Source organism: Lampetra fluviatilis, chromosome 4 (assembly GCF_964198595.1).
Source record: "Lampetra fluviatilis chromosome 4, kcLamFluv1.1, whole genome shotgun sequence".
Classification (NCBI taxonomy): Eukaryota; Metazoa; Chordata; class Hyperoartia; order Petromyzontiformes; family Petromyzontidae; genus Lampetra; species Lampetra fluviatilis.
Genome location: NC_136278.1, coordinates 17317250 through 17328370, shown reverse-complemented (window position 1 = coordinate 17328370; position 11121 = coordinate 17317250).

The window sequence follows — 11121 nt, the reverse complement described above, 5'->3', positions numbered from 1 at the left end:
GTGAAACTTCCACAGGCTTTTCCAGCAGATTTGCACCTGCACTCAAAAAAGTCAAAATTTTTACACATAGACCCCATCAAACGGGAGAAATTGGCCGGATTGCTCTCATGTGCGTTACGGGGCATCGTTTCTCTCGCGCCGAATTCTCTCGAGCTGGGAAATCGCTCATTTTTGCGTCGCCAAATATCGTACGAACGCGTGAACTTCCACAGGCTTTTTCAGCAGATTTGCACCTGCACTCAAAAAAGTCAAAATTTTTACACATAGACCCCATCAAACGGGAGAAATTGGCCCGGATTGCTCTCATGTGCGTTACGGGGCATCGTTTCTCTCGCTCCGAATTCCATCGAGCTGGGAATCGCTCATTTTTGCGTCGCCAAATATCGTACGAACGCCGTGAAACTTCCACAGGCTTTTCCAGCAGATTTGCACCTGCACTCAAAAAAGTCAAAATTTTTACACATAGACCCATCAAACGGGAGAAATTGGCCCGGATTGCTCTCATGTGCGTTACGGGCATCGTTTCTGTCGCTCCGAATTCCATCGAGCTGGGAAATCGCTCATTTTTGCGTCGCCAAATATCGTACGAACGCCGTGAAACTTCCACAGGCTTTTCCAGCAGATTTGGCACGTGCACTCAAAAAAGTCAAAATTTTTACACATAGACCCCATCAAACGGGAGAAATTGGCCGGGATTGCTCTCATGTGCGTTACGGGGCATCGTTTCTCTCGCTCGAATTCCATCGAGCTGGGAAATCGCTTCATTTTTGCGTCGCCAAATATCGTACGAACGCCGTGAAACTTCCACAGGCTTTTTCAGCAGATTTGCACGTGCACTCAAAAAAGTCAAAATTTTTACACATAGACCCCATCAAACGGGAGAAATTGGCCCGGGATTGCTCTCATGTGCGTTACGGGCATCGTTTCTCTCGCGCCGAATTCCATCGAGCTGGGAAATCGCTCATTTTTGCGTCGCCAAATATCGTACGAACGCCGTGAACTTCCACAGGCTTTTTCAGCAGATTTGCACGTGCACTCAAAAAAGTCAAAATTTTTACACATAGACCCCATCAAACGGGGAGAAATTGGCCCGGATTGCTCTCATGTGCGTTACGGGGCATCGTTTCTCTCGCGCCGAATTCTCTCGAGCTGGGGAAATCGCTCATTTTTGCGTCGCCAAATATCGTACGAACGCCGTGAAACTTCCACAGGCTTTTTCAGCAGATTTGCACGTGCACTCAAAAAGTCAAAATTTTTACACATAGACCCCATCAAACGGGAGAAATTGGCCCGGATTGCTCTCATGTGCGTTACGGGGCATCGTTTCTCTCGCGCCGAATTCTCTCGAGCTGGGAAATCGCTCATTTTTGCGTCGCCAAATATCGTACGAACGCCGTGAAACTTCCACAGGCTTTTTCAGCAGATTTGCACCTGCACTCAAAAAAGTCAAAATTTTTACACATAGACCCCATCAAACGGGAGAAATTGGCCCGGATTGCTCTCATGTGCGTTACGGGGCATCGTTTCTGTCGCGCCGAATTCCATCGAGCTGGGAAATCGCTCATTTTTGCGTCGCCAAATATCGTACGAACGCCGTGAAACTTCCACAGGCTTTTCAGCAGATTGGCACGTTGCACTCAAAAAAGTCAAAATTTGTACACATAGACCCCATCAAACGGGAGAAATTGGCCCGGATTGCTCTCATGTGCGTTACGGGGCATCGTTTCTCTCGCGCCGAATTCTCTCGAGCTGGGAAATCGCTCATTTTTGCGTCGCCAAATATCGTACGAACGCCGTGAAACTTCCACAGGCTTTTTCAGCAGATTTGCACCTGCACTCAAAAAAGTCAAAATTTTTACACATAGACCCCATCAAACGGGAGAAATTGGCCCGGATTGCTCTCATGTGCGTTACGGGGCATCGTTTCTGTCGCGCCGAATTCCATCGAGCTGGGAAATCGCTCATTTTTGCGTCGCCAAATATCGTACGAACGCCGTGAAACTTCCACAGGCTTTTCCAGCAGATTGGCACGTGCACTCAAAAAAGTCAAAATTTGTACACATAGACCCCATCAAACGGGAGAAATTGGCCGGGATTGCTCTCATGTGCGTTACGGGGCATCGTTTCTCTCGCTCCGAATTCCATCGAGCTGGGAAATCGCTCATTTTTGCGTCGCCAAATATCGTACGAACGCCGTGAAACTTCCACAGGCTTTTCCAGCAGATTTGCACGTGCACTCAAAAAAGTCAAAATTTTTACACATAGACCCCATCAAACGGGAGAAATTGGCCGGGATTGCTCTCATGTGCGTTACGGGGCATCGTTTCTCTCGCGCCGAATTCTCTCGAGCTGGGAAATCGCTCATTTTTGCGTCGCCAAATATCGTACGAACGCCGTGAAACTTCCACAGGCTTTTTCAGCAGATTTGCACGTGCACTCAAAAAAGTCAAAATTTTTACACATAGACCCCATCAAACGGGAGAAATTGGCCCGGATTGCTCTCATGTGCGTTACGGGGCATCGTTTCTGTCGCGCCGAATTCCATCGAGCTGGGAAATCGCTCATTTTTGCGTCGCCAAATATCGTACGAACGCCGTGAAACTTCCACAGGCTTTTTCAGCAGATTTGCACCTGCACTCAAAAAGTCAAAATTTTTACACATAGACCCCATCAAACGGGAGAAATTGGCCCGGATTGCTCTCATGTGCGTTACGGGGCATCGTTTCTCTCGCGCCGAATTCTCTCGAGCTGGGAAATCGCTCATTTTTGCGTCGCCAAATATCGTACGAACGCCGTGAAACTTCCACAGGCTTTTTCAGCAGATTTGCACCTGCACTCAAAAAAGTCAAAATTTTTACACATAGACCCCATCAAACGGGAGAAATTGGCCCGGATTGCTCTCATGTGCGTTACGGGGCATCGTTTCTGTCGCGCCGAATTCCATCGAGCTGGGAAATCGCTCATTTTTGCGTCGCCAAATATCGTACGAACGCCGTGAAACTTCCACAGGCTTTTCCAGCAGATTTGCACGTGCACTCAAAAAAGTCAAAATTTTTACACATAGACCCCATCAAACGGGAGAAATTGGCCGGGATTGCTCTCATGTGCGTTACGGGGCATCGTTTCTCTCGCTCCGAATTCCATCGAGCTGGGAAATCGCTCATTTTTGCGTCGCCAAATATCGTACGAACGCCGTGAAACTTCCACAGGCTTTTTCAGCAGATTTGCACGTGCACTCAAAAAAGTCAAAATTTTTACACATAGACCCCATCAAACGGGAGAAATTGGCCCGGATTGCTCTCATGTGCGTTACGGGGCATCGTTTCTGTCGCGCCGAATTCCATCGAGCTGGGAAATCGCTCATTTTTGCGTCGCCAAATATCGTACGAACGCCGTGAAACTTCCACAGGCTTTTCCAGCAGATTGGCACGTGCACTCAAAAAAGTCAAAATTTGTACACATAGACCCCATCAAACGGGAGAAATTGGCCGGGATTGCTCTCATGTGCGTTACGGGGCATCGTTTCTCTCGCTCCGAATTCCATCGAGCTGGGAAATCGCTCATTTTTGCGTCGCCAAATATCGTACGAACGCCGTGAAACTTCCACAGGCTTTTCCAGCAGATTTGCACGTGCACTCAAAAAAGTCAAAATTTTTACACATAGACCCCATCAAACGGGAGAAATTGGCCCGGATTGCTCTCATGTGCGTTACGGGGCATCGTTTCTCTCGCGCCGAATTCTCTCGAGCTGGGAAATCGCTCATTTTTGCGTCGCCAAATATCGTACGAACGCCGTGAAACTTCCACAGGCTTTTTCAGCAGATTTGCACCTGCACTCAAAAAAGTCAAAATTTTTACACATAGACCCCATCAAACGGGAGAAATTGGCCCGGATTGCTCTCATGTGCGTTACGGGGGCATCGTTTCTGTCGCGCCGAATTCCATCGAGCTGGGAAATCGCTCATTTTTGCGTCGCCAAATATCGTACGAACGCCGTGAAACTTCACAGGCTTTTCCAGCAGATTGGCACGTGCACTCAAAAAAGTCAAAATTTGTACACATAGACCCCATCAAACGGGAGAAATTGGCCCGGATTGCTCTCATGTGCGTTACGGGGCATCGTTTCTCTCGCGCCGAATTCTCTCGAGCTGGGAAATCGCTCATTTTTGCGTCGCCAAATATCGTACGAACGCCGTGAAACTTCCACAGGCTTTTTCAGCAGATTTGCACCTGCACTCAAAAAAGTCAAAATTTTTACACATAGACCCCATCAAACGGGAGAAATTGGCCCGGATTGCTCTCATGTGCGTTACGGGGCATCGTTTTCTGTCGCGCCGAATTCCATCGAGCTGGGAAATCGCTCATTTTTGCGTCGCCAAATATCGTACGAACGCCGTGAAACTTCCACAGGCTTTTCCAGCAGATTGGCACGTGCACTCAAAAAAGTCAAAATTTGTACACATAGACCCCATCAAACGGGAGAAATTGGCCGGGATTGCTCTCATGTGCGTTACGGGGCATCGTTTCTCTCGCTCCGAATTCCATCGAGCTGGGAAATCGCTCATTTTTGCGTCGCCAAATATCGTAACGAACGCCGTGAAACTTCCACAGGCTTTTCCAGCAGATTTGCACGTGCACTCAAAAAAGTCAAAATTTTTACACATAGACCCCATCAAACGGGAGAAATTGGCCGGGATTGCTCTCATGTGCGTTACGGGGCATCGTTTCTCTCGCGCCGAATTCTCTCGAGCTGGGAAATCGCTCATTTTTGCGTCGCCAAATATCGTACGAACGCCGTGAAACTTCCACAGGCTTTTTCAGCAGATTTGCACGTGCACTCAAAAAAGTCAAAATTTTTACACATAGACCCCATCAAACGGGAGAAATTGGCCCGGATTGCTCTCATGTGCGTTACGGGGCATCGTTTCTGTCGCGCCGAATTCCATCGAGCTGGGAAATCGCTCATTTTTGCGTCGCCAAATATCGTACGAACGCCGTGAAACTTCCACAGGCTTTTTCAGCAGATTTGCACCTGCACTCAAAAAAGTCAAAATTTTTACACATAGACCCCATCAAACGGGAGAAATTGGCCCGGATTGCTCTCATGTGCGTTACGGGGCATCGTTTCTGTCGCGCCGAATTCCATCGAGCTGGGAAATCGCTCATTTTTGCGTCGCCAAATATCGTACGAACGCCGTGAAACTTCCACAGGCTTTTCCAGCAGATTGGCACGTGCACTCAAAAAAGTCAAAATTTGTACACATAGACCCCATCAAACGGGGAGAAATTGGCCCGGATTGCTCTCATGTGCGTTACGGGGCATCGTTTCTCTCGCGCCGAATTCTCTCGAGCTGGGAAATCGCTCATTTTTGCGTCGCCAAATATCGTACGAACGCCGTGAAACTTCCACAGGCTTTTTCAGCAGATTTGCACCTGCACTCAAAAAAGTCAAAATTTTTACACATAGACCCCATCAAACGGGAGAAATTGGCCCGGATTGCTCTCATGTGCGTTACGGGGCATCGTTTCTGTCGCGCCGAATTCCATCGAGCTGGGAAATCGCTCATTTTGCGTCGCCAAATATCGTAACGAACGCCGTGAAACTTCCACAGGCTTTTCCAGCAGATTGGCACGTGCACTCAAAAAAGTCAAAATTTGTACACATAGACCCCATCAAACGGGAGAAATTGGCCCGGGATTGCTCTCATGTGCGTTACGGGGCATCGTTTCTCTCGCTCCGAATTCCATCGAGCTGGGAAATCGCTCATTTTTGCGTCGCCAAATATCGTACGAACGCCGTGAAACTTCCACAGGCTTTTCCAGCAGATTTGCACGTGCACTCAAAAAAGTCAAAATTTTTACACATAGACCCATCAAACGGGAGAAATTGGCCGGGATTGCTCTCATGTGCGTTACGGGGCATCGTTTCTCTCGCGCCGAATTCTCTCGAGCTGGGAAATCGCTCATTTTTGCGTCGCCAAATATCGTACGAACGCCGTGAAACTTCCACAGGCTTTTTTCAGCAGATTTGCACGTGCACTCAAAAAAGTCAAAATTTTTACACATAGACCCCATCAAACGGGAGAAATTGGCCCGGATTGCTCTCATGTGCGTTACGGGGCATCGTTTCTGTCGCGCCGAATTCCATCGAGCTGGGAAATCGCTCATTTTTGCGTCGCCAAATATCGTACGAACGCCGTGAAACTTCCACAGGCTTTTTCAGCAGATTTGCACCTGCACTCAAAAAAGTCAAAATTTTTACACATAGACCCCATCAAACGGGAGAAATTGGCCCGGATTGCTCTCATGTGCGTTACGGGGCATCGTTTCTCTCGCGCCGAATTCTCTCGAGCTGGGAAATCGCTCATTTTTGCGTCGCCAAATATCGTACGAACGCCGTGAAACTTCCACAGGCTTTTTCAGCAGATTTGCACCTGCACTCAAAAAAGTCAAAATTTTTACACATAGACCCCATCAAACGGGAGAAATTGGCCCGGATTGCTCTCATGTGCGTTACGGGGCATCGTTTCTGTCGCGCCGAATTCCATCGAGCTGGGAAATCGCTCATTTTTGCGTCGCCAAATATCGTACGAACGCCGTGAAACTTCCACAGGCTTTTCCAGCAGATTTGCACGTGCACTCAAAAAAGTCAAAATTTTTACACATAGACCCCATCAAACGGGAGAAATTGGCCGGGATTGCTCTCATGTGCGTTACGGGGCATCGTTTCTCTCGCTCCGAATTCCATCGAGCTGGGAAATCGCTCATTTTTGCGTCGCCAAATATCGTACGAACGCCGTGAAACTTCCACAGGCTTTTTCAGCAGATTTGCACGTGCACTCAAAAAAGTCAAAATTTGTACACATAGACCCCATCAAACGGGAGAAATTGGCCCGGATTGCTCTCATGTGCGTTACGGGGCATCGTTTCTCTCGCGCCGAATTCTCTCGAGCTGGGAAATCGCTCATTTTTGCGTCGCCAAATATCGTACGAACGCCGTGAAACTTCCACAGGCTTTTTCAGCAGATTTGCACGTGCACTCAAAAAAGTCAAAATTTTTACACATAGACCCCATCAAACGGGAGAAATTGGCCCGGATTGCTCTCATGTGCGTTACGGGGCATCGTTTCTCTCGCGCCGAATTCTCTCGAGCTGGGAAATCGCTCATTTTTGCGTCGCCAAATATCGTACGAACGCCGTGAAACTTCCACAGGCTTTTTCAGCAGATTTGCACCTGCACTCAAAAAAGTCAAAATTTTTACACATAGACCCCATCAAACGGGAGAAATTGGCCCGGATTGCTCTCATGTGCGTTACGGGGCATCGTTTCTGTCGCGCCGAATTCCATCGAGCTGGGAAATCGCTCATTTTTGCGTCGCCAAATATCGTACGAACGCCGTGAAACTTCCACAGGCTTTTCCAGCAGATTGGCACGTGCACTCAAAAAAGTCAAAATTTGTACACATAGACCCCATCAAACGGGAGAAATTGGCCCGGATTGCTCTCATGTGCGTTACGGGGCATCGTTTCTCTCGCGCCGAATTCTCTCGAGCTGGGAAATCGCTCATTTTTGCGTCGCCAAATATCGTACGAACGCCGTGAAACTTCCACAGGCTTTTTCAGCAGATTTGCACCTGCACTCAAAAAAGTCAAAATTTTTACACATAGACCCCATCAAACGGGAGAAATTGGCCCGGATTGCTCTCATGTGCGTTACGGGGCATCGTTTCTGTCGCGCCGAATTCCATCGAGCTGGGAAATCGCTCATTTTTGCGTCGCCAAATATCGTACGAACGCCGTGAAACTTCCACAGGCTTTTCCAGCAGATTGGCACGTGCACTCAAAAAAGTCAAAATTTGTACACATAGACCCCATCAAACGGGAGAAATTGGCCGGGATTGCTCTCATGTGCGTTACGGGGCATCGTTTCTCTCGCTCCGAATTCCATCGAGCTGGGAAATCGCTCATTTTTGCGTCGCCAAATATCGTACGAACGCCGTGAAACTTCCACAGGCTTTTCCAGCAGATTTGCACGTGCACTCAAAAAAGTCAAAATTTTTACACATAGACCCCATCAAACGGGAGAAATTGGCCGGGATTGCTCTCATGTGCGTTACGGGGCATCGTTTCTCTCGCGCCGAATTCTCTCGAGCTGGGAAATCGCTCATTTTTGCGTCGCCAAATATCGTACGAACGCCGTGAAACTTCCACAGGCTTTTTCAGCAGATTTGCACGTGCACTCAAAAAAGTCAAAATTTTTACACATAGACCCCATCAAACGGGAGAAATTGGCCCGGATTGCTCTCATGTGCGTTACGGGGCATCGTTTCTGTCGCGCCGAATTCCATCGAGCTGGGAAATCGCTCATTTTTGCGTCGCCAAATATCGTACGAACGCCGTGAAACTTCCACAGGCTTTTTCAGCAGATTTGCACCTGCACTCAAAAAAGTCAAAATTTTTACACATAGACCCCATCAAACGGGAGAAATTGGCCCGGATTGCTCTCATGTGCGTTACGGGGCATCGTTTCTCTCGCGCCGAATTCTCTCGAGCTGGGAAATCGCTCATTTTTGCGTCGCCAAATATCGTACGAACGCCGTGAAACTTCCACAGGCTTTTTCAGCAGATTTGCACCTGCACTCAAAAAAGTCAAAATTTTTACACATAGACCCCATCAAACGGGAGAAATTGGCCCGGATTGCTCTCATGTGCGTTACGGGGCATCGTTTCTGTCGCGCCGAATTCCATCGAGCTGGGAAATCGCTCATTTTTGCGTCGCCAAATATCGTACGAACGCCGTGAAACTTCCACAGGCTTTTCCAGCAGATTTGCACGTGCACTCAAAAAAGTCAAAATTTTTACACATAGACCCCATCAAACGGGAGAAATTGGCCGGGATTGCTCTCATGTGCGTTACGGGGCATCGTTTCTCTCGCTCCGAATTCCATCGAGCTGGGAAATCGCTCATTTTTGCGTCGCCAAATATCGTACGAACGCCGTGAAACTTCCACAGGCTTTTTCAGCAGATTTGCACGTGCACTCAAAAAAGTCAAAATTTTTACACATAGACCCCATCAAACGGGAGAAATTGGCCCGGATTGCTCTCATGTGCGTTACGGGGCATCGTTTCTGTCGCGCCGAATTCCATCGAGCTGGGAAATCGCTCATTTTTGCGTCGCCAAATATCGTACGAACGCCGTGAAACTTCCACAGGCTTTTCCAGCAGATTGGCACGTGCACTCAAAAAAGTCAAAATTTGTACACATAGACCCCATCAAACGGGAGAAATTGGCCGGGATTGCTCTCATGTGCGTTACGGGGCATCGTTTCTCTCGCTCCGAATTCCATCGAGCTGGGAAATCGCTCATTTTTGCGTCGCCAAATATCGTACGAACGCCGTGAAACTTCCACAGGCTTTTCCAGCAGATTTGCACGTGCACTCAAAAAAGTCAAAATTTTTACACATAGACCCCATCAAACGGGAGAAATTGGCCCGGATTGCTCTCATGTGCGTTACGGGGCATCGTTTCTCTCGCGCCGAATTCTCTCGAGCTGGGAAATCGCTCATTTTTGCGTCGCCAAATATCGTACGAACGCCGTGAAACTTCCACAGGCTTTTTCAGCAGATTTGCACCTGCACTCAAAAAAGTCAAAATTTTTACACATAGACCCCATCAAACGGGAGAAATTGGCCCGGATTGCTCTCATGTGCGTTACGGGGCATCGTTTCTGTCGCGCCGAATTCCATCGAGCTGGGAAATCGCTCATTTTTGCGTCGCCAAATATCGTACGAACGCCGTGAAACTTCCACAGGCTTTTCCAGCAGATTGGCACGTGCACTCAAAAAAGTCAAAATTTGTACACATAGACCCCATCAAACGGGAGAAATTGGCCCGGATTGCTCTCATGTGCGTTACGGGGCATCGTTTCTCTCGCGCCGAATTCTCTCGAGCTGGGAAATCGCTCATTTTTGCGTCGCCAAATATCGTACGAACGCCGTGAAACTTCCACAGGCTTTTTCAGCAGATTTGCACCTGCACTCAAAAAAGTCAAAATTTTTACACATAGACCCCATCAAACGGGAGAAATTGGCCCGGATTGCTCTCATGTGCGTTACGGGGCATCGTTTCTGTCGCGCCGAATTCCATCGAGCTGGGAAATCGCTCATTTTTGCGTCGCCAAATATCGTACGAACGCCGTGAAACTTCCACAGGCTTTTCCAGCAGATTGGCACGTGCACTCAAAAAAGTCAAAATTTGTACACATAGACCCCATCAAACGGGAGAAATTGGCCGGGATTGCTCTCATGTGCGTTACGGGGCATCGTTTCTCTCGCTCCGAATTCCATCGAGCTGGGAAATCGCTCATTTTTGCGTCGCCAAATATCGTACGAACGCCGTGAAACTTCCACAGGCTTTTCCAGCAGATTTGCACGTGCACTCAAAAAAGTCAAAATTTTTACACATAGACCCCATCAAACGGGAGAAATTGGCCGGGATTGCTCTCATGTGCGTTACGGGGCATCGTTTCTCTCGCGCCGAATTCTCTCGAGCTGGGAAATCGCTCATTTTTGCGTCGCCAAATATCGTACGAACGCCGTGAAACTTCCACAGGCTTTTTCAGCAGATTTGCACGTGCACTCAAAAAAGTCAAAATTTTTACACATAGACCCCATCAAACGGGAGAAATTGGCCCGGATTGCTCTCATGTGCGTTACGGGGCATCGTTTCTGTCGCGCCGAATTCCATCGAGCTGGGAAATCGCTCATTTTTGCGTCGCCAAATATCGTACGAACGCCGTGAAACTTCCACAGGCTTTTTCAGCAGATTTGCACCTGCACTCAAAAAAGTCAAAATTTTTACACATAGACCCCATCAAACGGGAGAAATTGGCCCGGATTGCTCTCATGTGCGTTACGGGGCATCGTTTCTCTCGCGCCGAATTCTCTCGAGCTGGGAAATCGCTCATTTTTGCGTCGCCAAATATCGTACGAACGCCGTGAAACTTCCACAGGCTTTTTCAGCAGATTTGCACCTGCACTCAAAAAAGTCAAAATTTTTACACATAGACCCCATCAAACGGGAGAAATTGGCCCGGATTGCTCTCATGTGCGTTACGGGG